Source organism: Lissotriton vulgaris, chromosome 1_1 (assembly GCF_964263255.1).
Source record: "Lissotriton vulgaris chromosome 1_1, aLisVul1.2, whole genome shotgun sequence".
NCBI lineage: Eukaryota > Metazoa > Chordata > Amphibia > Caudata > Salamandridae > Lissotriton > Lissotriton vulgaris.
In genome coordinates this window covers 152,747,135-152,771,466 of record NC_141685.1, presented here as the reverse complement: position 1 = coordinate 152,771,466, position 24,332 = coordinate 152,747,135, and the positions used below count along the sequence as shown (strand labels likewise).

At 47.9% G+C, this 24,332-nt stretch overlaps 1 protein-coding gene across 1 annotated transcript in view; it reads left to right on the top strand.

Annotated features, from left to right (window-relative positions):
• LOC147737899 (uncharacterized) overlaps positions 1-24,332 on the top strand; it is a 610,977-nt gene that overhangs the window by 65,556 nt on the left and 521,089 nt on the right. The window lies entirely within an intron of this gene.

Sequence of the window (24,332 nt, the reverse complement as noted above, 5' to 3'; positions counted from 1 at the left end):
TACAAAACAAGATTAGAGAAACATCTCTACATGCCTGCCTATGTGAAGTGCACTACACATATAGGTTCAAAGTTCACAAAATCAAGAATGTTAGCTAACTCAAATCAAAGTCACAGTCACAGAACTTCGGTAAGCGTCCGTAGACTACCTTACCAACCACAAATCGTAGAACTTCAGTAACCGTCCGTAGACTACCTTACCGATCACAAATCTTACCCAAATCTCAAAAGGTCCAGATTCCAACTGCCAAGGTCTTTAATCGAATCAGCCAAACGACACTTATCCAGCAACGCAGACGATCAAGAACTCAGTCGGAGACCGGCACCACCTGGAAGGTCAGATCAGAAGGAAAGGAAGAAAACACCGTGGGTGCCAAGACTCGGGTCACTCGGTGGCAGCGTACGCGTCCATGGCGAGTTTCCAATCCTTCGTCACGACCTCTCCTTCGGGCATCCGAGTCGCCGATGAGTCCCTTCGTGGTCGCCAATTTGTGGTATCGGGTTCCCAAGGCCTACATGCTCCGTAGATAACCCACTTACACCGAAAGAACTGTTGGCATGGAAACTGAAAAGTACAAAGAACAAGTTTATTAAGACCCCATGGGGTGGTGGTACATTCCTACAGCACCCTTCGGCAATGCAAGAAGTATCACACCGAACGTTGGTGTGATTCGTTCTTTTATACAATTTACAGGTAATAAAAAGGTAGGCGGTACAAGGTTACAGAACTTTATGTACATATATGGTCATTTTTGGAACACAGCCAACTCATGGGAGGGGTTACAACTCCGTTGGTCAGTTTGGCGGAACATTCCTGAGGGGTGACTGGTCAGTTGGGACTGCGCATGTACAGGCTTGACCGTTACTAAAAATAGCTTGTTGCTGGGCAAACTCGAGTGGTCAGTGGTACGGACAACGGACTAAAGGGCATGCTGACCACGAGGCCGCTCATTCCCTAAAATGGCCGCCGTAACATACAAAATGGCGTTTTCTAATATGGCCAAGTTAAGGGGAATAACGTGTAGCAAAGCTAAGCGCTAACCCGGCCATCGTCAAATTACGACAGTATGACTCGACTCGAGTGACTTACAGGCGCTATAGACACTCCATTTCGTTCTATGGTTTGTAAACTGTCTTAGTTCATAATAAGTCTACAGCGAACCATTGTTGTTTGTTGTATATCATCAAAATAATAACCACAAAAAACGGTGTACAGTATCGGTAACAATAGCTAGTAATTATGGAGGGGCTCAGAAATGTGAAAACAAGTCCATTGACGCATAAGCAATGGAATAGGTGCAAAGATATGTGCCAGTCCCCTCAAATATCTATGATTGGAGATTGCATGAGGCATGCTGGACAGGGAATCAAAGTATCCTTCGTCTACTGCTCAACTCTGCAGGACCAGCGACAGAGCACAATGGAAACCTTCAGAAAGGAGAGCCTTCGAAGAGTCCACGTTATGATCAACACGCCAGACGATGTATGATTTTTATCTTCCAGAAGAGACTGTCTAGGTGGAGGGGCAACAAGCTGATAAAATTATATCGACCACCTCCATTGGCAGCTGGAAGGAGCTCCGATGCCCCTTTGAAACTCCAGACATGAATGTGGAGGCTCTGAAGACCGAGGTGCGGGTCCCGTCCCTCTCGATCTCCAGGCATGAAGGTGGAGGCTCTGGAGAACGAGGTGCCTTTCCTCCCCCTCTCGATCTCCAGACTTTCCAATTGGGAAAAAAAGTCCACTCGAGGCAGATGTGGCAGGTGGCACATGGAGAGGCGCAGGCAGGCCATGTACCACACCCTTCTGACCAGTGATGGGTGGTAAGAATTGCTTCAGAACAGTCATGGTGAATATTCCTGAGAGCGGGAGGGATTAAGGATATGGGAAGAAAGGTGTAGTGAAGCGGAAAACCCCACCTCAACCGAAATGTGTTCCCCAACATTTCCCACAGTATAAACTGGAGGACACACAATTGTGGACAATGGGCGTTAGCACAATCGGGGTCCACCAGGGCTAACATGTTCTACACCAGAATTCAAAAGGAGATGCCGTTCGTGCCTGGCAAGATGAAGCCAACTCAAGCTGAGAGCTGACCAGATGGTTGGCACCTAGCCAGGTCCCATGCTGGTGCACGTAGAACCCAGAGACTGGCACTTTTGGCGGTGCCGGAACGTCACTTTTTTTAAGCTCCAGTGGCGCAATGTGCCACTGCATATTTATAAGGCCACGTGAAGCCACTTTACATGGCTTTTCATGGCCTTATAAATATGTGCCCTTTGCATGCTGAGCACTGCATGAAACGGGTGATCCATAGTTGTTACTGTGGGTGGCATTAGGGAGGCACAACCAGAAGATGTATTTTTTATTTCTCCTCGGGCTTTCCTTTTTCTATTTGTGCTGCATTCTGCTACACACTTATAGTGATAGGAAATCGCCTCTTTTGATTGACTTTGTGCAGGAACGTCTCCCTACAATCAATCAACCCTGCAACGCAGGCACCCTTGCATTACACCTGCGCTGGGGAAAAGGACAGGAATGCGCTGAATCACATAGATACAGTGCATTCCTACCCTTTTGTTCTGACGTAGGACAGTGCAGCAAGATTCCTTGTGGTGCTGCCCTACCCAAAACCTCATAAATTAGGCCCAAAGTCTCTGGGCTTCCTGACTGAGGAGAGACCTCCAGCAAGACAGCGTTCGATTGACTGAATCCAGTCAAGCATGAACCAGGAAAAGAAGAGATCCCATTCTTTGGGAACATCTACACCGACACAAGATGTTTGGACGAAAAAGCCAGACCACCGGTAGGATCATGAGTCCACCATGAGCCAGTCCACCCGTAGGATCATGAGACCACCATGAGCCAGACCACCCATAGGATCATTAGACCACCATGAGCCAGACCAGATTACCCCCTCCCGTAGGATCATGAGGCCACCATGAGCCAGACCTGATTACCCCCCACCCGTAGGATCATGAGACCACAATGAGCCAGACCTGATTACCCCTCCCACCCGTAGGATCATGAGACCACCATAGCGTTTGAGCAAGAAGCAACAGCTAAGACGAAGACATTCGCTGTATCAGAAGTCCACAAAGATGGGTCGAGGAGATGTGGTCATTGAGTGACTCGCGTGTATTCTCTTCCTCAAGCATTCTCTTTTTCGTGTTTTCTTTTCTTTCATTCTTCTCCTTCCTGTCTGATTTTCTTCCCCTCACCCCACCTGATGGCCCAAAATTCTTTCATTTGTCAAGCAAGCGGTAAGATGTAGATTAGAGCTTAGTTTGAGGCGGTGGTCGGAGGTGGGGCCCTTCAGCACTCTCTTTTTGGGGGCTGGCACTTATTTTTCCTCATCAGACTTTTATCCAGCAATCCATCCATCCATCTACCCATCCATCCACCCACACATCCATCCACTCGCCCATCCATCCACCAACACACATCCATCCGCCCATCCACCCACCCATCCACCATCCATCCATCTACCCACCCATCCACCAACCCATCAATCTACCCACCCAACCATCCAACCACCCACTGACACTTCCATTCACACATCCATCCACCCAGCCATCCATCCACCCACCGACACATCCAGCCACCCACCCATCCATCCATCCACCCACCCATCAATCCACCCACCCAACCATCCATCCACCCACCCACACAGCCACTGACCCATCCATCTAACCATCCATCCAACCATCCATCCATCTACTCATCCATCCTCCCTGACATATCCATTTCACCCATCCATCCACCCACTGACACATCTACCCACCCATCCATCCATCTCCACTTCTTTCCTCCATCTCTGACCACCTTGGCAAAGTGGGCTCTGGCCCCGGGCCCCAGCCTTTTAGGGGCCCCTGATAGACCTGGCTCTGTTCTCCACACAGCCCTGCCCTGATGACCTTGAATGGTTTTTAAACACAGTTTGTTTTCATATATTTGTATTACAGGTGGGTGGCAGGGATTGTGCGCAGTGTCAGTGAGCTGCTGCTGGGTCATTGGACACACTTTAGAGTCTGGAGCAGTCTGATTGGATCAGGAACCCACAACTGGTCTGAGCAGGGGCCCCAAAATGTTTGGTCCAGGGCCCTCACAATCCTTAAGATATACCAGCCTCCCCCTCCTTTTCCTCTCTTTCCATCCATCTAATTTCTACCTCCCACCCCCAGAAGAGAAGCAGAGGGGCCCCTCCCAGAAGCAGAGGGGCCCCTCCTATAAGCAGAAGCAGAGGCGCCCCTCCCATATGGAGAAGCATTGGGGCCCCTCCCATATGGAGAAGCAGAGGGGCCCCTCCCATATGGAGAAGCAGAGGGGCACCTCCTATCCTTCTACAGGGGTCCCCAGGGGGAGGCAGCAGCAGTCGCCCAGGGAAGGGATTATTCTGTCTTTATTTTAGGATCTTTATAAAGCGTGAATGAGGGGGGGGAGCCAAGGCGCCTCGGATTAAACATTTATTATCACAAGTTGTGACAAGAAGAGATACACACAGTATAACACCCCCAGAGGGACAGACATCAGGAGTGGGGTACAGTGAGGTGCAGTGTCAGCTGCACAAGACACGATCATCACCACAAGTCAGAAATACCCCAGAGATCTGCCCCCTCCGGAGAGGACATTTCATGGTTAAAAGTCACTTTTTGGGGATGGATCATTGAGGGGTGTCGGGGGGAGGGGGGGGGGGGGCAGCAGCATCACCCGAACCAGGCCCCGGGGCTGAAAGATGGAAATGGATCAGGACATTTCCCTCATTCTGAGTGATGAACACGTGCCTCGTGTGTAGCGCCTCGTGTCTGGTGTGTGGTATTAAAGCGCCTCGGTCCGAGCCACAGTCCTGCCACCGGGGGGCGCCTCTGGGCAGGTCCAGGGGAGCAGTGTCTCTCTTCGGGGCCTGTGGATAGCGCCCCGAGGCTCAGGGCGGAGTCAGAGGCGCTGTATGGTGTGGAATGAACTCTGGGCTCCTCTGTCCTTAATGAGAATCCTTCACTGAGAGGCCTGTCCAAGGGTGCAGAGGAGGAGAGGCCTGTTCAGAGGTGCAGGGGAGGAGAGGCCTGTCCAGAGGAGGGGTAGAGGAGGAGAGGCCTGTCCAGGGGTCAGAGGAGATGAGGCCTGTCCAGGGGGGCAGAGGAGGAGAGGCCTGTCCAGAGGAGGGGCAGAGGAGTTGAGGCCTGTCCAGGGGGGCAGAGGAGGAGAGGCATGTCCAGGGGGGGCAGAGGAGGAGAGGCCTGTCCAGAGGAGGGGCAGAGGAGGTGAGGCCTGTCAGGGGTCAGAGGAGGTGAGACCTGTCCAGGGGTGCAGAGGAGGTGAGGCCTGTCCAGGGGTCCGAGGAGATGAGGCCTCTCCAGGGGTCGGAGGAGGTGAGGCCTGTCCAGGGGTGCAGAGGAAGTGAGGCCTGTCCAGGGGTGCAGAAGAGGTGAGGCCTGTCCAGGGGTGCAGAGGCGGTGAGACCTGTCCAGGGGTGCAGAGGGGGTGAGGCCTGTCTAGGGGTGCAGAGGAAGTGAGGCCTCTCCAGAGGTGCAGATGAGGTGAGGCCTGTCCTGTGTTTGGGTGGTTCATAGAAGGTGGGCCTGTCCAGGAGGGATGCAGTGGAGATGAGGCATGTTCGTCCAGGCGGGGTGGTCGAGAGCTGAGTTTAAGTTTGTTAATTGTTGTCCCAAGAGATTTGTGGAATGAGTGTAAGTTGCTTGTAAACTGGCCAATTGAAGAGCCACAGAGTGAAGCGCCTCAAAATACTTTATAATATATACAAGGAATTAATGCTGATTTACAGACAATATTGCAAAGTCGAAGACGGGTAAAAGAGGGCGCATCATTTAGCTATGCATCCAGATGTTAGTGCTTAATGTGAGGGGCTGCAGACTAATATTCTGGATGAGATTTTGTTGTAACCAAAGTACTTTAGTGACAATTTTATTACTAAGCAGAAGAAGATCAAAATAATAATAATAATGGCTCAGTCAAAAATGACCCAGAAGGGTGACAAAAGTGGTTCTCACCGATTGTATTCTCGTTTTGATTCTGGGTTTGTTGCTGGTGTGAATTTGGATATGCACGGCGTTGGTGTGCAGAGTAATGATGTTCAGTATGTGCAAGGAGGAAATGTTGTTCCTCTGGGTCATGGCCGGACTGGGAACCCAAACCAGGCCTGACAATTATGACGGCCCAGCTCCCTGCCTCTATTGTTGCTGGGGGCGATATAGCAGCACCACAGCAAAACCGCCCCCAGTAAGAAATATGTTTCCCACCATTGACGAATCGGCCCGACTCTTTCAGCCTCCCGGGGAACCACTGGAAGTCCGTTACGGCCAGTCCGGCCCTGCTTAGGATATAGGTTTTACTGACAGTGGCAATGTAAATACTTCAAACACTAATAATGTGCAGAATAAGACATGATCCTTGCGATGTTTGCAGGAACCTGGGAAACTGGAACATCAATCAGATGGCCAGAATGGGATGTCACAGTCAGTGGTCCCAGCCCAACTGGCCTCTGTGCCGAGCATGCAGAATCAAAGGCAGATATATTGGAACAAGCCTTCAGTCCCGATGGTCCCAGCCCAACTGGCCTCTGTGCCGAGCATGCAGAATCAAAGGCGATATATTGGAGCAAGCCTTCAGCCCCGATAGTCCCACAGCCCAGTGCAGAATAGAACGCTAAATTCTCAACAAATGTAAGATTTCAACAAAATCCTTTAGTGATTAATAAGGATTTTCCACAACTTGCATCTACACTAGGAGTTTCTACTGGACTGAATCAGACACAATGACGGTGCCTGAGATGGAAGAAGGATTGCGTGCTTGGTGCAGTCCTAGAGGTCACCCAGAGTGGCTCTTTTGTAGAAGAAGTAAATGGGAATCCAGCATCACTTTTAATCAATAAATGTGCCTCCCGTTCCACAGTCAGACTGACGGGAGCTCCGAACCCACCCCTCTTGGGAAACAAGTCCAAGTTGTAGGCATTTCTAATAAACAACTAATAAGCTGTCAGCAAATGTTCCCATACAAATTGGGTCATTGATGAATGGCCACAAACTTAAACTGTGATTAAGATCCAGTTATTATGTTAGGGAATTACCTTGTAAAATGATTGGTGGCTTTTAGGTGAAGAGTCACAATTCATTGTTCATTTTGTGGGTGTGGTTTATTAAATTACATTTTGTTGTGCCATGTTTTCATGAACATTCATTGATTGCTGTCATTTTTACCTCATCATGAACCATGTTAATAATGTGTTCTCTCTGTCTAAAAACTTAAGAACGTTTCCTTGATTTTCAACTAAGCAGGTTCTATGTCAGTTTGCTATTTGATATTATAAAAAAAGTTTTCTTATTTCGTAGCACACATTTGTTGTGGTGGTTTGTCTATTGACTTTACAGATAGAGCTATTTCTGAGTCTGTCTTTTTTTTTTTTGTCCTCATATATGCCACCAGAATTCGTATGCTCTAGATGGGTCTCGCTGTTGCCTCTTATACTGATATTTTCGAGTCCGCCCTGAAGACAGTATCATAGCAAACAGGGATGTCCCAGAGGTAGGTTGTTTTCCTTATCCTACTCCCCCTAGCCTATGTTGGAAGCCCTAAACCAGGGGGAGTACAGGGCCGACACAACCTCTGGCATAATCATCGGACCATTTACTTGTTTAACCAGACCACCAGTTTAGACCAGACATTCTCAGTATTCTCGTTACGTCCAACCATGTCCAACTTGCATACTTCCATTATATATTTTAAACATACTGCAAATCGAGGGGGAACTGTTGACTTCCACTCCATGCAAATTTGTCTCCGAGCAATGACTACTACATAGAAAATAAACTGAGTATCAAAACTATTAATGTTATAGTCTTTCAATAAACCGAAGAAAACAAGTCTAGGTGAACAAATAATAGTTGTAGACAATACCTCACCTAAAAAATCAATTATTGCTCTCCAGTAGTCCTGAATTGCTGGACAGTCCAAAAAGATATGGATATCGTCAGCTGCAATGTGGTTACATCGGGGACAGTAATAATTGTTTTGTGTTATCTTATGCAGTTTGGCCGGGGTCCAATATACTCTGTAAACTGTGAATAGATGATTGCGTCTTAAATTGGCTGGTTTAATTAACCTCTGGGAAAGGGAAAAGGAATCTGACCATATTTTGCTAACTTCTTCGGGAAGTTCAGCTATACTATTTTCCCATAATTTTATCACCTCCGAGTATAGTTTGTTCTCCTAATCCTTGATTATCGACTTATACCAAAACGATACTTCTTTTATCCATTTCCCCCCTCTATAAACTGCATCAAGAATAGCTGGGTCTTTTTCCCGCTGCAGATTCTGACTTGACCACCAAGCTGATAATTGATAATATTTAAACCTAGTCAGGTGTCCATTTGTGAGTTGTGTTAAAGAGTTCCAATACATAAGGCCTGAATCTACCCATAGATCTCCCCACTTTTGTAGTCCAGCTATTTTCAAGGGTTGTGAAAGCTGATCCTGGAGACATAGAGGCGTACCCGGGGAATCCCAGATTGGAGTGTGTGTATGATAGTAAGGAATATTAAAAACCTTCTGAATAAACCCCCAGTTTTTAAGTGCAGTCTGAAGTATCTTAAGACAAATTTTTAAAAAAAAATTCTGGTCTCCGAACTTGAATAGAAAGTAATCATGGTCATAAGGTAAATCGTTTAATAAAGCCTGAAACAAGCGGCCCTGTGATGATGCGTCTAACGTATTCGCAAGTAGCCTAAAGTTTTTAAAGTGAAACGCATGACAGTATGATAGTAGGTCTGGAAGGGCTAACCTCCAATTTTTAAACCCCTTCTCAATTTTTTCCATGCTATTCTAGATGACTTACAAGCCCATATGAATGATCCAATCTTACCCTGTAAAATATTGATATCTTTTGAAGAAAATGATAAAGGGATGCAATTATATAGAATAGTCAATTTGGGAAGAATAGTCATTTTAATAAGGTTAACACGGCCATAAATATTTAGAGGCAGGTTCCCCCATCTTGTTAGAGTTTTATTAATGTCTTTGACCACAGTCTGCCAACTAAATGATGGTATGTTCTTTAGCGCTTGAGTTAAATAGATTCCCAAGTATCGCATTTTGTGTTTTACGCTCTGTATGTGTATGTTATTATTCCAGCCCATTATCTCCGTTTTCTCCTTATTAATCTGATAGCCTGACAATTTTCCGAATTCTTCCGATAGAGAAAATAGCCTGGGTATTGCCACTGAGTGATTAGAGGTATACAAGAGGAGGTCATCTGCATACAAAGCAGTTTTTAATGACATACTACCAAGCTTAAAAGGTTGAATTGTATTGTCATCTCTGATTCCGCAAACAAAAGGCTCCATGTAAACATCAAACAAAAGAGGGGATAAAGGGCAACCCTGTCTAGTACCTCGGGATATGTCAAACCAATCAGATAGTATTCCGTTAACTAAAACTTTTGCCTTTGGGTTATAATATAATGATTTAACCGCCTTAATGAAAATTAGGGGGAACCCAAATGCCGACATTGTAGCCCATAAATACTTCCAGTTGACCTGATCAAAGGCCTTAGCCGCATCTATCGCAACCAAGGCCAACAGGAGGTTTTTATCGTTGGCATAATCTATGGCCCCTATCACTTGGAATGTTAATTTGTTTAGCTGTCTCCCTGGGATAAAACGTCTTTGATCAGGGTGGATTATAGATTTTATAATCTTCGATAATCTGGTGGCTAAAATTCCGGAATAGATCTTCATATCCGTATTTAACAGTGAAATTGGTCTGTACGGCTCTATTCTCTTTGGATCTTTATTAGGTTTTACTATGAGCGTTATAGTAGCTTCTGCCCAAGAAGGGGGAACAGAGTAACCTTGAATTAATAAGAGGTTAAAAAGTGCCATGAGTGTAGGTAATAACTGGTCTTTATTGTCCATATAAATCTCTATGGGCAACCCATCTGAACCTGCAGCTTTTCCCCATTTCATTCTCTTCAATTGGTTTAGTATTTCCCCTTCTGTAATCTCACTTTCCGGGTATATCTTATCCAGTTCAGACATTTGAGGTAAATTTTTTGATAGCAACCAAGTTTCTATGTAATCCCCCTTGGGGTCTTTATCTTCCGTGTAGAGGCTTCTCATAAAGGACCTCGCTTCCTCTCTAATCTCAGCATCCGTCTCTATCAAGTCTCCTGTCTGCCTTTGTAATAGGGCTTTAATACTGTTCCTCGTTCTCTCTTCTCTAGATTTCCAAGCTAAGAGGGCTCCACATTTTTCTCCGTATTCGAAATTTTTTAATCTACTGGTCTCCCACTTTTCTTTAAGAATTTTCTCATCCGAGACTTTAAGCTGAAGTTGTAATTCAGTGAGTTCCTTCTCTATCAAGTGAACTCTCCTGGAGTTAGTTAAGATTGCGTTTTGTAACTCAAGATCCTATCTTATTATTGCCGCCAGGTCTTCCCTTCTTTTTGCTTTCATACTCTTTCTCTTATAAGTCATTAAAGAGCCTAAAACTCCTCTCAGAAAGGCCTTATATGCCTCCCATACTACCCGGGGGTAGAGGTACCTGAATTTATTGTAAAAAATTCTGCAGTTTTATCTTTAACTTCTATTTTTACTTGATTATCTAATAAGAGTGATCTCTCCAGGGTCCATCTTGTTTTTAAAGGAGTTAAGTTCAATACAATTACCATTTCCAGTACTGCATGATCTGACGTCGGTGTAAAGGAAAGGTAATTGATGTCTGTGAGAAAGTGCTGATCAACTAAAAAGTGGTCAATCCTAGAATAATTCTTATATTTCTTGCTGTAGAAAGTAAACCCTAGTGAGGTTCTGTATTTTTTTCTCCATACATCTAAGAGACTGAAGTCCTTCATTATAGCGTCTAAGTTAGCGAGTGATTTCGAGGGAGCGTGATATTTAGCTTTAGAGGTTCTATCTAGCTTTTGGTCAAAGACCAGATTAAAGTCGCCTCCCAAGATTACTGGGCCAGTTGACCCTAATAATGCTATCTCTAGCTTAGATAGTGGTCCCGGGTTATCATCATTCGGACCATAGTACGCTGCCAGTGTGTACGGGATGTTTTGAATATATATTACTGCTACCAACCATCTTCCTGATTGATCTGTCTCGTATTTTTTCAGACTTATCCCTCTATTCGTTCGAATTATGATGGAGACTCCCCTTGTAGTACCAGATTGCCTGGAACAAATTATTTCCTGGACCCACCTTAAATTCTTAAAGAGAGAACTGCAGATAACCGCCTCTAAATGGGTTTCTTGTAGCATTGTAAGATGTGCATCTGAATTTTTTAAGAATTCACAAATTCTATTCTGTTTCTTTTTTTCCCCAAAGCCATTAATATTCCATGACAGGACTTTAAGCTTATATAGATTACTCATAAGCCTACTATCCTCTCGTACCCATCCATAGCTATGTACAAAATATATTCATCTATATATGAGGATTTTTTATTTTTTATCTTTTTCCCTTTGCTCCCTCCACCCAGTGAACACCCTACCCCCTGAGGAACCCCCCCGACATACCAGACGATGGCTTCGCCTTTCGGAGCACCTAGGTGAGTCCCCTGACTAAATCAAGTATATTATAGCGAGTGAAAAGAAAATCATTAAATAAGTTGTGTTCCCTATACCGCAATTTAGTGTTTCCATGCTTCAGTTTACTCTTTATTTGATCCCTGAGATATATATATATATATATTTTTTTAGAAGTAGTAACAAAATCTGCCCTTTATTGATCTTCCTGATCATTTCTCATTCGGCCTAAAAGTTTATCGACCTCTTCTGGCTGTGAAAAACTATAGGTCTTATTCTTCCACATAATCCTGAGCAAGGCAGGAAACCTCATCTGCACGTGCGCACCCAATGACCTCAAGTCTGGCATTCTGGTGCCCAGCTCCCATTGTTTCTGTGCAGTTCTTGCACCTATGTCAGACCTGATAAGATAAGGACTGGACCGATAACGAAGATCTATTTTTGACAGGCATCTCCCCAGAATGAGCTCCTTGATGCTAAATGTTTGAAAATGTACTAATATTTTTCTAGGTGCTTTCCTGCCTGTGCGTCTCTTATAAGGGTCTCTATGCACCCTTTGAATTTCGGCTTCCAGGTCTATGTCTGGACGATCTTTTAAAACGCCTTCTCTCAGGAGTTTACAAACAAATCCCTTTATGTCCTCCAACTCTTCCCCCTCTGGTATTTTCAGAATCCTTAAGTTGTTCCTTCGGGCTTGGGTCTCCAGTCTCTCAATGTCCATAGCCAATGTTCTATTTTGGGCCTTCAAAGTATCTATATCTTTTAAGTTTCCATGTACGGTTTTGTTCAGTGCAGCTACTTCTGTTTCCAGATTTCCTGTGCGAAGAGTAACATCATCTAACTTAGATTCCAAAAGGTCGAATCTGTCATGTATTGTTTTTTGATTAGTCTCTGATATCTCAAATTTTGACATCATATCGCTTCTCAATGATCGAAAGAGATCCCCCAAGCGATCATTCTCTTGCTCACACGAATCTTCGGAACCTCTCCTCGTTCTGGTAAGAGCTGGAGCCGGGTCTGATTGATTGACCTTATTAAGATCCTTATTAAGATCCTGCCTCCTGGTTCCCTCACCAACCCCCTTAGAGCTACTTTGTGCAGGTTTAGCTGTTACCGGCTGACTCTTAGGTCTGGTGTCCTACTTTCCTTGCGTTTTGTCACCAGAAGGTGCTTCATTTAAATTAGCAGGAGTAGACGGTGCAGGGGGTATACCTGGATTTTTAAACTCAGGAGGATTTGACTGAGCCTGTTGCTGCTCTAAACCAGCCGATTTCAAAGTCTCAGCACCCCCCTCTTCCTCACATATCACTCCCCCATTCAAGGAGACCAAAGACCCAGCATTTTCCATGTTGCCCAAGTTCTCCAAGGGCCCAAAACGATTTTTTAGAGATATAGTGCTAATACTATCTTCTATTTGCACGGAGGAACTCCTAGCCTGATCTAAAACTTTAAAGTAGGATTTGAGTGAAGGGGTACTCTTCACCACCTGGTTTTCAAGGGTTGCTCCCTTAGATTTTTTTACTAAGGTAGTTTTTTTGTTTTTTCTTTTACAAGGGGTTAATGGCATAGGTCTTTCCCTTTCTTCAAATTCCAAGGCACCCCTCTCTCTTAGCTCTACCCTGGATCTCAGCTGATACCTGTTCCGTCTTATTGGAGGGGTGTTCCTTGTTCTCGCTGTATTCGAAGTTATATCTACAATGGCAGGCTTGAGTGCAGCGGTTAAGGCAGTTACTGTTGGCTTTTTTGCTGACTCAATAGGTTTCAATAGAGCCGGCTCCTGCACTGATAATATGTTCAAATGTGCAAGGTTATTTTTAACAATTGGAGCCTCAGTCTGCGTTTGATCCATACAACCCTGCCTCCCAAAAGAAAACACGTGATTTGCTGCTTGATCCCCCTTCTCACCACACCTTACCGCAAGTGAGTAGAGCTTCTTTCCAGTCTCCGTCTTGCAAGGTTGTTTATATACATTAAACACCGGACCTCTTAGTTTGATATGAAATAGAACGGAGCGGAATCTGCTCCACAAACACCGCCGGCGTTCTTCCAGCGTGAGTGATAATGCAGTGATAATGCAGGTGGGCGCAGGTCCGCGCAGGTCCTAGCGCTGACCTCTTCTTTGCGTGTCTGAGCCAGCCGTTGCCTCGAAAAAGAGAAAGCAAAGCGAGACCGATTTAGAAAATGTGCGGGACCCTCTCGCGCTGCAGTGATCACATCTCACCTCAATGCAGGGGACATATGGCTTCAAAATCTCTTCTCGCGCAGAACTCGTTCTCTTTCCATTTAGTCTTCAGGGATCCCTAGGTGCGTCCGCGACCGGCTCTCAGCCCGCCGCCATGTTCCTCGTGTGCGTGGCCTCCCTGAGTCTGTCTTTTGATATACTTTAGAGGTTACCTTTATGTGATCCTCCTGCAAATATTATAATAATAATTTCTCTGATTGAGTAACCATGTTTATGCCTTCAGTAATTATTTGAAACATTTAATATAGCTTTGTAGCTTGTTGTAGCTCCAAAGGCAAGTGTCTTTACCAAGGGAACGGTCCTTTAATTGGCAGTATTGCCTGCTATGGCTGACTATAAGGTAATTACACTTTTTGACCTATGAGGGCAGAATGTGTTACTTAATAAAACAACGGTGTCCCAGAGACCCAGGGGGTTAAAACACCTCCGGTACTCCGAACTGCTGTAAGCGTGAATGTTGAACAGTTAACAGCCGCATGCAGGACCACAGGGGTTAATTGTTGAACAATCACAGCAATCGCTGTGAAAGGAGGCTGAAGTCAGCCCCTGGTTCTCCCTGGGCTTGGCTAAACTGCTTTTCATCATTCAGGTGAGTCGGGAGATACTGGAGATGAGAAGAACCCCCCCTCCTTCCGAGATGCCAGTGACACTGCGAGCTACGGGAGGAGGAAGGGGGGAGGCTCCTGTGTGCCCTGCTGCAGGCTCTATCTTCTGCATTCTCCTGCCCAATCCATATATTTCAGAGAGGCAGAGGCTGTGTATTAGGACATTGTAATGTTGAGAGCAGCGGGTCTATATCAGGTTGTATAGGCTGCTGCTGCTTTGTTGTCTTCAATGGAGATCTAAACATTTCAATGTTCCCAGCTTTGTCTCGTGAAGGATTTATTTATACTGACCCTCCGCATCATCCCTTCAGATAAGTTATAGATAAAAAGCGCCAACACATTGATGCTTTGTTACTTCCATTGCTTGGCATTCAAACTCTGCATCAGTTTGACCTTGAATTGCAGTTGCTCAGAGAGCATGGTTTGTATAAATATAAGAGTCTGGTTGATTTATGAAGTGTGGGCAGAATTATGTTCAAGGACTTTAACATACCTTTGCAAATCAGATTGTTTTGATTTGCAAGTTTCATGGTCTGTAAATGGAAAGATGGGGGTTATGAAGAAGTGGACTGTGTTGTTGGGGTTTGTTCTCTGAGACTGTGGGTGCACTCCATATTCACAGAGACCTTTTCCAGCAAGGGATCATGGTTCTTGGTGAACCAAAAAAGTATTTATGCATACCCATATTTGCATCACAATGGCCTCCATTGAACAAGAGATTCTTTTGTGTTGTAAGTTCAGGACGGTTATTTGTAAAATGTGATGAAGTGTGATAGTCGTCTGATGCAAAACTATTTCTTTACTTCCTTTCAAGGTATTCCGGGATGACCAGGCAGTGCAGCGTGGCTGCCACCCTTGGAGGAACAAAATATAATATAACTGTCAGGTAAGGATTCCTATTACTCTTAAGTTTCCTTTTCCCCGGTTTCTTCTTTCTCTATTCCCTTTCTTGATCTCTGTTTTTTTTTGTCTCTTCAGCTTCAACATTTGACTCCCTCTGTACACTATTCTTGTTGGTTTTTTTTTTTTAACATATTTTTATTACAGCGAAGATATTAAAAAGGCACAAGGCATACAGTCATCAACACTGTTGATATGTAAGCGGTAGGAACAAGCAGTCCCAATGTCAATACACAGCCATAGAAGGCCCACATCCTGGAGGCTGGGCGGCGCAGAAACAAATCATGTATAATAGTAGGGAAAATTGCATTTGTGCTCCAAGTATGTTAAAAACTTATCAGTGCCTTCGCTAGTTTTCTTATTTCGCACTCCTATACTACGTAACAGTTTAACAATAACTAATTACCCCATGAATGGCATTTCTAGTGCTGATCCGAATAAAGTAGGAGCTTCGTGTGAGGGCCAGCTAGGTCGCAGTCATTACAGTTCGGTTTGGACCAATGGGAATTACAGCTAGATACAGGCATATCTATTGAGGAATATCGGCGTGACCACAAGGGACCTCTACACTGACTCTAAACACCCACATCAGCCCCCTCCACCTCACAATCAGACTCCGAGGACGCAGGAGAAAACAATTCAGCGCTGGTGGCATCCGAATCATCCTCCGCCAGGCCCTCCATGCACAGTGTCCCCCAGGCGAGCAAATCATCCTGGAGCTTCCCATCTTTGCGAGTGCGTTGCATGTGTGTCTCCTCCGCTAAGGCCCATTCCTTTGTGTCCCTCAGCCAATGAGAAATCTCAGGTGCCCTCTGACCCATCCAAGTGATAGCCACTCGTCTCCTCGCCAGAACCAGTAAGAGTTGCAGGAATTTATAAGATAACCCCTTCTTTTTAGGCTTGGGCACTAACACCAGCAGACAGTGGAGTGGGTCCAGAAGAAGCCTAAGTTGCGTGGCTCTGGTGATGTACACCACTACCCTCCGCCAGAATTCCTGAACTAAAGGACATCCCCACGCTAAATGTAGGAAACCCGCCCTCCCCACCCCACATCTAGGGCAGTTATGACGTCTATCTGTCGATATACGATGAAGGGAGACAGGTGTCATGTATGTGCGGTGAACAAAGTTAAAGTGTATAAGTTTAAAACGTGCATTACAGGAGACCTTGCGAGTCAACAGACCAATCCGCCTCCGCTGGGCAGGTTCCAGTTCCACCCCCAGATCCGCCTCCCAAGCCACCCAGGCCGGTGCTATCGGGGGGGTTGAGTCTCTGCGCATTGCAGAGTAAAGGAGGGAGATCAGGCTCTTACCTCTCCCACAGGATATAATGATGTCAAGGGTGTTGGTGAGCGGGGGCGCCTCTGGGAATTGGGGCCATGTTGTCCTGGCACATCTTGAAGACTTCCGTAGTGCAGGTATTGCCCCTCGCCTAGTCCAAAGGACTCCATGGCACCCTCAAAGGACACGAAGGAGTCATCTGGGTAGAGGTCCGCAAGGGTCTCGCAACCGCCCGAGCGCCACTCCCGAAAGGACATATTTTCCTCCAGCCTGAGTATCGGGGCCAATATCCAAATTGGAAGCTCCCTATGGAACGGCGCTCGCCGTAGCACCTTCTCGACGAACCGCTGCCAAATGCTGGCGGTGTGTCGCACCACATATGGTAGAGTGTTGTCGGCGCCGCGACCTTGCATCAAGGCCTTCTGCAGGTCCTTATCATTTGCCGTACCAGCCAGCAGTGCCAGTTCCCAATTCTCTTCTTCGGCGAACCACCTGGCGGCCAGGAGAAGCTGCGCTGCATAGTAATACAGGTCAAACCTCGGGGCCTCGAGGCCGCCTTCGTCCCAACATCTCATAACTGTGTGTAAAGCGACTCTGCTGCGCCCACCCGCCCAAAGTAGGGAGGTGAGGAGCGGGTTCAACGTGCGGAACACTCAGGGGGGGTAACGGGCATAGGGTGTTCTGCAACACATAGAGGATCCTCGGGAGCATCACCATTTTGGCAACCGCCAATCGCCCCATGAGAGAGAGAGGAAGTGTGTTCCAAAAGGCAATAGATTTATAGAGAGCCGCGAGTATTCTGTCGAAATTGTGAGTCAGGAGAGTCTCTTCAGAGGCGGCCACCTGAATGCCCAAGTACCAGAATGCCAGTCGCTCGTAGCGGAGGCCCAAATGGTGGGGATCCGTATCTGGGTCCGGGACAATACCAGAGACTTGTTGAGATTTATACGCAACCCAGAGGCTGCTCCAAATCGGTCCAAGAGCCGCAACAAGGCGGGGATGGCCTCCACTGGGGAAGTTAGATAGAAAAGCGCATCATCGGCGTAGAGGGAGACTACATTGGTAGTGTCACCCACCACCATACCCCAGTCCTGCAGTTCGAGACGGCCAGGGGCTCAATCACAAGAGCAAATAGGAGGGGGGAGAGGGGACAGCCCTGCCGGGTGCCCCTCCCCAATGACCACTCGTCGGAACGGGCCGATCTCAGGCGCACCCTGGCTCAGGGCGCCCTGTAGAGCACCCGGATCCAATCGCGAAATCCAGGTCCGAACCCCATTTTCCGGAGCACTTGCATTAGATATCCCCAGTGCACCGTATCAAAGGCTTTGGCCAAATCAACTGAGACCAACACGTGAGGACCCTCCCGTCCCCGCACCTCATGCAATATGTCATTCAGGCGACGCAAGTTCATCGCCGTGTTACGACCCGGGATAAATCCGCACTGGTCGGAGTGGACGAGCCGAGTCATGAGTGGGGCAAGGCGAGTGGCTAGTAATTTAGTGAGGATTTTTGCATCCAATTCATCAACGTGATAGGGCGATATGCTGCGGGGTCAGTTTTGTATCCTGCCGGTTTCAAGATCATACATACCTCTCCCTGATTCATGGTGGGTGGAAGGGTACCAGTACGCAAAGCCTCATTGTAGACTTGTAAGAGGGGGAGGCCAGGACATGTCCGAAGGTATGATAGAACTCAGCCGGATATCCATCCCCGCCGGGGGTCTTAGCACGGGGGAGGGCGGCTATCGCCGCAGTAATCTCACCAGTGTCAGCCTTGCATCAAGTTCCTTCACCACAGCATCCGGTAGGGTCTGAAGGTGGAGGTCTTCAAGATACGAGTGATAGACATCCTCCGATATCAATGGGTCAGCCTCATGTACGGTTTGCAGATGGCCTCTAAGGACTGCGAAGACGTCAGCTTCAGAGTGGACCATAACGCCACTGATGTTCCGTAGGGCTACTATCCTTTCAGGTGCGAACTCTCGACGAAGTATCCAGGCTAACAAGCGGCCAGACTTATCTCCTTCACGATGGAGACGTTGTCTGTACTGGCCCAGTGTAAATTTGTCAAGCCGTGTGAGTATGTCGTGTATCGATACCAAGGCATCTTTCTCCGCCTGTTGATCTAACGCGTCCGGATCTGACCGAGACTGTCCGCGTTGAAGCGCAGCTTCCGCAATTGTTTCCTGACCCCATACGACAGGCTCATACACGTGCCACGCACTACTGCCTTTAGTGCCTCCCACTTGGTGGAGTAGGGTAGTTCATCTCCCCCCCAGTTGAGTTCCAAGTAGTTTGACAGTGACGTCGCCACATGTTCTCTGGCCACCTGATCTTGAAGCAGGTCAGCCGGCAGTCTCCACGTGCGTGGACGTGCAGCGCGATCAGGCCACTGCGCCACGCATGTTACCGGGGCATGGTCCGACAGGTATCGGGCCTGATGGGTAACCGTCAATGTAAGAGAAGAGGTAAGGTTAGCCGCAAGCACACGGTCTAGTCTACTATGTGTGCCGTGCGTCGGAGTGTAACATGTGTAAAGCTTCTGGGTGGGGTGGCAGGTACGCCACACGTCTATTGCCCCGAGATTGTGCATCACTTCCTGTAAGCGCGCCGTCATACGGGGCTTAGGGGCCGCTCTGGGCGGGTGACGGACCAGCTCATGATACAGTATGCAATTGAAATCCCCAAACCAAAGGAGGGGTGCGTCCAGACTCTGAGCCACAAGATCCTGTATCTGAGAAAAGAAGGCCGGGTCATCAGTGTTCGGGGCATACGTGTTAAGGAGCAGGAGTTCTTTGTCGTCTAATCTGAGCCTCAGTAATATGTATCTGCCTTCCACATCTGCATCTACATATTGAACAGCACAAGGAATCCCTGGGGCCACCCAAATGAGGACCCCCCCTAGCATATGTAGAGTAGGAGGAATGGAAAATCTGGCCTCTCCATTTCCTGGACAGCCGCTGTGCGCGGTCGTCGTCTAGATGGGTCTCCTGTAAACAAGCAACTGAGACCCCATGGCGTTTAAGGAAGGTGAGGACCCTGTGTCTCTTGGTGCAAGTGCCTAAGCCACGCACATTCCACGTTAAAAATTTAAAACCCATGGCCTGTGATTACGCCCATTTGAGCTACAGTGTAGGTGCAACCTGAACCGCCTCCACGTGGCCCCCACTATATGTAAATCTGGGGGTGCAGCTCTCGGGATGAGCTCCCAACATATCGGAAACAATGTGCACATAATGCCAGTATCACCTTTGTCATGAACCCCACCCCACCCCCAACAACCCCAAAAAACGGAACTTTTGCAAGAACACCCTCAGCCCCCACCCACGAGCAATAGGATAGCAACAAACAGAAACGCCACCCTGCCCTTCCCCCGCCAGTGCCAGGACGAGCACAGCCACCCCATACAACACGCTCGACACACACTCACACACAACAAAGCAACCCCACCAACCTTCCCTCCCAGCTCCCCGAAAGACGTAATGATCCTAAGAAAAAATCCCCGGGCATGTCCTCTCAACTCTGCCTGCAGTGCGGACATGATATCACTCAAGATTATAGGCAGCCCCACCCTCCTCCCCCCGCATCTCAGGCCACAAGGGCACCAGACCTCTGGCACTATCCATTATTTGAAAAAGCCCCAACGACAAGGACGGGATGTGATGGCCCATCAAATTGTTAGTTAATGTAGGGTCACACAATTGGAGGACAGCTTTACAGAAAGGCACTTCCAAGGCAAGGCAAGAAATTATTCCAACCCCGATGCAGGTAGGGCCGTCTCCGGGACCAAGGAGCCGTAGAGTCTGTATTCAGCGGTGTTTCCTGCAAAGTGTCCGGTACCAAAATCTCACCAGGAACAGGAGCCCCGGCTGAACTCGAGCCTGCCCTGGTCGGCGAGGCTTCCATATGTAAAGCTCCATCTGCCCCCATCGTAGGCCGAGCCTCAGGAGATCCACGGGACCCAGAACGGCGTCCTCTTCTACCACGGCGCCTCTTCTGTGGCCTGGTCCCCCAAGTTTCACGTGAGCCCCCTCGCTCACCCGGGGGTAGATCATCCCCCCTGATCTCAAGCCACTCCCACACCTCCACTGGCATCTCAAAGAAATGTGCACGGCCTTGGGAAAGTACCTTAAGTTTGCAGGATATAAAAGCATATACTGAAGCTTCATTTCACGAAGTTTTTGTTTAACTCCCAAGTAGGATTTCCTTTGTTCCTGTACTTGTTGAGTATAGTCAGGGTAAATTGACACGCAACTGTTCTCAATCACGAGGGGCCCTGTTTCTCTTGCTGCTCTGAGGATATAGTCGCGGTCCTTGTAGTTCAGAATCTTTGCGATGAGGGCTCTAGGAGCCTCCCACGGCCGCGGAGGGGGCACTAGGGCTCTATGTGCCCGCTCCACTATGAAGACGCTGGACAATCCAGTCGGGCATAGATGCGTGCGGATCCAAGTCTCTAGGAAGCGTTCAGGGTTCCCCGCCTCCAATCGTTCCGGTACTCCCAGGACCCTTATGTTGCTCCGGCGCGCCCTCCCTTCCGCGTCCTCGGCACGCCTTTCCAATACACGGGTAGTAGAGGTAAGTTGGGCGAGGGATTTTTGCAGAGAGGCAACCTCTCCCTGCAGTTGAGTGATATTGCCCTCTGCGTCTGAAACCTTGTCTGCCACTTTGCGGAGGTCTGTCTGCAGAAGGTTAACATCTATAGAGACCGTCTCTATCTGACGTTCCAGGGCAGAGTGGGAACCCTGAATAGCCTTGAGGATTTCAGCTCTAGACGGTTCCGCAGGACCTTCACCCCTGTCGTCGGGTCCCGTCTGCCGTGTGATCCTTTGCGGCTGCAGGCGAGGGGTAGTGTACTGCACGATTGTATTAGGCTGGGAGGCCTTCGCGCTACAATCTTTGCGGGCCGCCATATCAACTGGTGCAAGTCAGTATGTTCCAAGGTGTGCACCCTAAGCCTCGTCGGTCAGAGAGGACCCACCGACCCGGCCTGGGCCAGGGACAGCAGATGCAGCGATGCCACACCCGGGCCCACAGGTAATGCAGCGCAGGCAGGGCCCAAGGCAGTCCAGCCGATCCAGCAATCAGGGCTGAACGGGAGGAGCGTGCACCCGTCTCCCCCTAACCCTGAGAGTGCAGTGGAGACCAGGATCGAGCACCCCCCCGAGGTAGCAGGGATCAGGACAATCGGGACCGCGGGCACAACCACCTCCTCGCTCCGCGTCCCTCTCCACCTCCAGTCAGCAGCAGGGCAGTTCTCAGGCTCCAAAGATCAGGGCAGGCAGTGATAGTGGTACACTCCGCCACAAGCGTCTGCAGCTCCACTTGAAGGCCGCCTAATACAGTAGTTAAAATGGCGGGCGAGTGGGGGAGGGGCGCAGCGTAAACGTATCTCCAGCGGCGCTGCTCCCCGTTTCCCCCGGAGGGCAGCAGGGCGATGAAAGGCAGAACCGGAATGCAGTCCGTAGTCCGGGAGGGAGGGAAGCAAGCACTCAGCTCTCGCAGGGGACAGCGAAGAGGCCAGTCCCGGTCAAGCACCCAGCAACCCGGGGTCTCCACACTCACCACACGCCTCAAGCAGGGGTTAGGGCATCAGCACTCACGCCTTCCGCCGTTGGGTGCAGGCTCTCCGAAGGCCAGGCAGGCAGTCCCAGGCAGCATCAGTGTATGGATCAGAGCTCCGCCGCAGGAGCGCAATTCAAGATGGACGGCGCCTCCGTCCCATCTCCATCATCACCCCCAATCATCAGGGTCTCCGAGCCGCTGCCTTCCGCCTCTCCACCCTCTCCCTGGTAGTCACGGAGAAAGCGATGGTGCCCACCGGGGGTCCGCTCAGTTCGTCAGCCCTGGGTGGCTCCACAGTGTAGGCCCAGACCGCGGCGTCGCGTGATTCAGCGCGTCGCCGCCACCTCCAGCTGTATCTTCTTCACCGCTCACGGAGGGATTCGGGATCTCTTCTTCGGCTCAGGGGTCTCAGTCGGGTGAGATCACCTTCCGACACGCTTCTCTGTTAGCGAGACAGCCCGGGCACGGGTAATTTACAGGATTTTGTCGGTCTTCGGGACGGAGCTGGTGGAGCTCACGTCCTGTCGGCCATGCTGCTTGGCCACGCCCCCCACTATTCTTGTTGTTATCAAATTTCTGATAATATTATGATGGAGCCACATTCCTCCTGGAAATGTTGGGGGTGTAGTGCAGGTACGATTCCTTTTTAGGTCGGTTTTGCCCAGCAGTTCCTTAACTATTGGCACATTTGTCTCCTCCTCTACACCACGTGATACTCTCCCCCCTCTGACTGTTCTTTCGGCGTCTTTTCTCTCTTGATCTAACTTCCATCTCTTTATGTCCTCCTAAACTATCCTTTTCTGTCTTATCTACTACAAGCAAAAGACACAGTATATGTGTGTGAAGGCACATGCACACAAGGCTTGCTTTAGGGTGATGCAACCGGTGGAGCTGCACCTAGTGCTGACCTTGGGGGCACTGTCTTTAGAATTAACTTATGGGTTTACAAGCATCTGCTGCACAGTATCTTGCTCAGGAACATGTGGTGAGAGTGGAAGATAGCCTTTTTTCTCTTTCTTCTGTTTTGTATTTTTCTTTTCTAGACTCTTTTTTGTTTCCTTTATTGTTGTGCTGTTTTTTCTCTTTTTCAGGTGTTGCAGTGCCTGGGTCCTGTCGGAGGAGTGTGATGAGTTCTGGGCACCAAGTAAGTCCTTATCATCCGCACATTTGAAATAGTGAATTCCACTGAGCTAACTGGACACAGCGTCAGTCTACAGTGGCATTTAAAGCAGTGATTACAACAAAGCTAAATCCTTTCTTCAATAAAATGTCCCTTCCTAGAGCACTGGAAAAAGGAATAGATTAACAGTCTAGGTGGACAGGAGATAATTCATTAAAAGTATTACAAATATCTCATTGTGATGCCAGCCTTTGCCACAGAAATTGTAACTTGATAGTGTTGGCTGCTGCTGAGAATCTGTGTCACAATATATGTGCAACTTGTGTTTCTTTCTTAAATAGTAATTACGTTTTCTCTCACATCCATGAGCTCCAGTGATCCGAAGCTCCCGATTTACAGTGTCCCCGAGCTGTTTCACCACTATCAGAAATGATACTCAACTGATTTCCTGGCTTGTTTTTGTCAATATATTCTTTGTGCAAAGCATAAGGTCATAAATATTTTTTCTTTGTGTTCATTTACAATTTCTGACTCCGTTTCTACAGGTGACTGAAGCATGAACAGAAAAAAGAAGGTTTAAATTTGGAGAAACACAAGGAAAGTTAAAACATTCTTGAGCTCTTGAGAAGAAACACATTCTATGTACCAGGAATGGTGAGGATGTTGGAGCAGAAGAAACTGGTGAATGTGAAAGTTGTCAAATCCCTAAAGGAAAATGACCATAAATGTTTAGCAAGTGTCAGTAACTGAAATTGAGGAGAACATTGGCCACAATTGATGCCCACGCAGTGCGCATGGGAATACTCAGTGTTGTAAATTCTGTTTGATGGTTTATGAGAAATGCTTTGGAGACGCAAACCCTCCACAACAGATCAGCATCCGTAGACGTGTTGTGATGTGACAGAACCGTCAAAAAGACTAATATCCTCGGTTTACAAGAGCAAGCTTTTGTCTCTGTCTCCTGAAGATGAGAGGAGAGAAAAGGTTGTTTAAAAGAAAGTCATTGTAAATACGCTTTCTCAGATGTCAATTCACCCAAGATGCTGGCTTACCATTTCCAATATAGGAAGATTTTCCCCCACC